Source organism: Cnephaeus nilssonii (assembly GCF_951640355.1).
Source record: "Cnephaeus nilssonii genome assembly, chromosome: 2".
NCBI classification, from domain to species: Eukaryota; Metazoa; Chordata; class Mammalia; order Chiroptera; family Vespertilionidae; genus Cnephaeus; species Cnephaeus nilssonii.
Genome location: NC_137073.1, coordinates 21,152,433 through 21,157,100, shown reverse-complemented (window position 1 = coordinate 21,157,100; position 4,668 = coordinate 21,152,433).

Here is a 4,668-nt window from a genome sequence, read left to right as displayed (position 1 = left end):
CAGGCAGGCACATAGGCGAGCAGTTAGGAGCCAGCAGTCCCGGATTGTGAGAAGGATGTCCAACTAGTCAGACATCCCTGAGGGGTCCCAGATTAGAGAGGGTGCTCCCCCATGCATGAATTTTGTGCACCAGGCCTCTAGTATCAGAATATAATACCCAACTATAAATGACACCTACAGTATAGGAGGTGATAAGAATGAAATAGGAAGCCTTGAACTTAGGCATTCATCCCCAAGGGTTCTGTGATCTTAGATTTGTTGATGCCAAGGAGCCAGAATCTCTGAACCCAATTTTGTGCCCGAGTTTCATCTGACTGCAGTCAGAGCTGGCATCATAATGATGTTTCATTAGCTCTACATGATTTTCTCCACTTGAGAGGACCCAACTGGTATACCTGCACGCAAATGCTCATGTTCCTGCCCACATGCAACCAACTTAAAATATTCTGTGTTAGGAAGAGAGTCTTCTAATCTAGGGCATGAGTTCTGCTCTGGGAAACGTGAACATCTGGAAAATAGTGCTCCTTATTCTCACACACTGGGGTTCTTAGGTCACTTCCGGTTTCAATGCTCTGAGAAGGCTAGTCCCTGATTGGTCTGTTTTTCTGCCAGTGGGGCTTCCATGAGAGGTGTGAGATCATAATCTCCCCACGCATTGCATCCTATGCAAATCTCACTGCAGGATTTTACCCAGCACCATGACCAAGTGTCTCATGGAGTATACTTGGTTTTCTCCTGAACCCTGTTTCAGAGGGTGCCTGAGAAGGTTTCATACTTAGCTTTTCTGATGAAAGCATTAAAATTCACCCATTGCAGCAAAATCAGTCAAATCAATTCACGCTTCTTTTCAAGGGAGGAAAAAAAAAAAAAAAAGAAAATTACACCTTGTTTACAAATGAAATAGCTTCACTTAAGTGGGACTCTAGCCAAGGCAGCTAATTAGTAAAAAGATCCACACGGTCGCCATACAGTTGCACAGTGTTTACTCTATTTGACATTTCTACCGCTGATGTGTATTTAATATTCTGCATCCTCCTCAGGAAATGACAAATGCCCTGAATTCTTTGCAAATGGAATTGCTAATGAAAAAGAAAAAAAAAAAGTTGGTGTTAATTAAATGGTGATTAAAAATTTATCTCCTTTAAACCTAAAAAGTGCAGCTGTAATAATCAGTTGTCATATAAATAAATACCTTACACTGAAATCCCTTGCAGTTTGAGACCTAAATAAATACTAATTGGAGAAACCTAAATGTCTTTCAGAAGAGCTGAATGTATTTGTTAACTGGATGCACATCCCGTACTGTTTCTTTGTGCATTGCTGTTGTGCATGAGGCCTTGGAAGGGGGACATGAGCTGTCTCTGCGAGAGAGCCTGTTTGTATTACCCATGGCTATCGTAGACGTAATTGGACTTCAAGGTAAAAACACAAAACAAAACTGAGTATGTGGAAACTAAACTCATTGGTTGATATTTACTATGAGCTAGGGGTTCTCTATAAAGACAATTTCCATTCCAAAATCAGTGTTTATATTCACTTGAGACAAAAATGAGACATTTCGGGATACCCCCATCTTCTTTTGGTGAACAGGGTTGAAAGTGCTTAATGAGAGGTTAAGTGAGGTTTATACTTGAAAAGTTTTCCCAATATGCAGTTGCCCTGAACCCATTTTCTCCCTTTTCATTGTACTGTGTTCATACCTAATTGTACCAGATGAGGCCAGCTTGCCACTTGATGGAGATCAGAGATGATCAAATGCACTTACCTTGTGAATACAAATGCTTGTGTACACATGTATATACTATACATGCTTGATTTCTATAATTCACACGTAAGTGTATTATCCAAATAAAATTGTACATACTGTAAAGTTTATGTTAACAATTCAATGGTGATGATGGTATTAACACATGGAAAACCCATTCTAGTTATTGATGGGATCATGTTTATGTAGAGAGGGCACTATTTTTTTAAAATCTCAGTTCTAGGGAGGGTGGCAGAGCCAAGTGGGATTTGGATGCTGGTGTTCTTGTCCCCTTCTTTAAAAATGTATCTGGAGTTAGGGGTATGGAATATATACTGCTCACATTTGCTTCTGAAGACAATGCTGATAAAGACATGAATGTGATTTCTGTAAAGTCATCAGAGGGCATTTTTTTCTGTTAAATTCCTTATTCTCTTCCCCCACCTGAACTCTTTCTGTGGCCAGAAGTACTCTCAGTAGAGTATCAGCTAAACGTGCCTGCCCAGAAGGGTCTTAGAAAACATAATTTAAAGAAGTCACCAAGATTTGAGGCAAGGGGGCGGGAGACAAGAAAACTAAGAGGAAATGAAGTTCCCAAGGAGACAGTCATCTATAGGATTGTCAAGTTGACAGTATCAGAGCCAGGTCTAGGACCCAAGACTTCATGGCCCAGTTCCCAGCTTGATCCTCTTGACCAACTGACTCATTTCTAGGTTTCTCTTGAGGGCTCTCCTGAGCACCTGTGGGATAAGAGCCAGAGAACCTTATAGAACTGACCCATCTTTCTTTGCCTCTTGCCTTATACCGACCCAAACATCCCTCTTTGAATTTTAGTTTGCCTCAGAGTCCTGGAAAAGAGAATATTTTGTTTCAGGGACATTTTCCCTGGGAAGAGTCAATGAAGAATATAGTTTAAAACCTCAAACCAAAGATGAGAGCTGGCAGTGATCACTGAGATGATAGAGTTCTCTTTCTCATGAGCCAAGGATGAGCAAAGGACACGGATCAGCTGATAGCACTTGACTGACACTGATCAGCTGATAGCACTTGACTGAGTGTCTAATCGCTCTTGAAGGCCAATTTGGGATTGAGGAGCCACAAAGGAAATAGGAAATAGTCTTTTCTCATAGTAGCTTATGGTCTAGAAATTCGGTTTCTTAATACAAAAGATAACCAAGGACCCATGAAATGCAAACACAGAGTCGATGTAGAAACTAAAAATGATAAATAAAATTCTTGCCAGGAAATAAAAATGTATCTGATTCCATGATCAAACAAACAATAAAGCCCTCCCCTAGATCTGTAAGTAACTTTGGAGGATACAGTTTGTGCTCCTGGAGATGCCTTGATTACTTTAATCTTCAAAGATGGAAACCTAAGGGCATCTAACCAGGTGAATAAACTTGCCCTTCCACATTTTGCACAGACAGGCTTAGATCTGATTCCACTCAGTTCTCCAGCCCTTGCCAAATCATGCCTCCTTCCAGCTCTGCTTTATGTCATGGGCTTCAAGGAAAGGTTGAAAAAAAAATTCTCAAAGGATTAAAAAATAGACCATGATGTAAAAAGACTATTTCCTGAAAGCTTTCTTCTCTGGTTTTGTTTTTGACTTGTGAAAAATATTTTTGATAGTTCAGGGTATAAATGTATCAGGGAAGGGAGTAGGGAGAATTCCTTGTTGAGTCCCAAGTGCCTACTGTTTTGGCTGGTGAAACAGAACACACCAGGTGCCCTCGAGAGAAAATGGGGCAAGGAAATTTCAGGAAGATGGTGGGTGGATATGGGAGCTTATTTTTTTTTCTCTGTCCATCCTATTCTTGCATTACTGTAATGTTAGATTCTTTGCTTATCCCAAGTACATGCCTTGAGTCAGAAGTTGGATTTGAAAATATTAAAATATATCTAAGTTGAGTACAGACAATATTCCAGGCATATCCTAGAATGTGGTTCTCAAAAGAACCTTAGGGTGAAGTCTGGTTGCTCCTATTTTACAGATAAGAAACCAAGGCTCAGGGCAATCTCAGCCTCCTCAGTAACAAAAGCTTGCTAACAAATCCTAATGTTAGGCATATTCTTGAAGTGCCTGATCTCCTCCAGAGAGATCAGAATAGAAGTCAGAAAGAGATATGCTGTTCAGACGTCCCCACAGCTCTCTCTTGAGTTTCAGCCTCTGTGGTGAGGAAGTTAGTTAGTGTCCACCCCTCATCATCTGGTTTGGGGTGCATTGAGAACTCCTGGGGATCTCAAATCTGTTCTCAGTCCCTTCTGAGACTTGAATGCCATTTGTGTCTCTCCCTTGTATGCTTGTGCTTAGCATTTACTTTTCTGGTTCCTGGAGAGTTATTTTCTCCACTTAGCATGTGCCTAATCTTAAATATCCCCTTCCTTTTTTTTTCTCAATAGACATCAGGGCTAATTCCATTAAACATATGCAAATAGTATGCTTTCAGGTGTGTGGGCACACACACACATGCACGTGCACACTCACGCGCTGCCTTGTGGCCCCCGTTAAAGCTCTCATAACTAAACGTTTTGACACATTTTCCAAAAGGCCATATTATTTACAAGTGGACTGGCCCTTCTGTTTCATCTAGATGTTTGGTTATTGTCACCAAGCAGACAGAATAAGGTTTGAGGTGTGACAGAGAATAGGAAATTGAGTTTTGCATAAATGATTAAGAGCTTGGTGGTCAGAATGACTGAGGGCCAACTAGTAAGACTGTTTTTCCTTCTTGGTCTGTTTTTTCCCAAAAAAAAACATCTTAGAGTTACTTTCCTGGTAACTGACATCATGATAACTATTGAATTGGTGAATGTCTATTCAGTTTGTCTCTTTAAAGAGTGTTGACTTAGAGTATTTTCACTAGGCATTCTAGGAGTCCCGGATGATGTAGTGTTTAATGTATGTAGGCAATGACACTGAG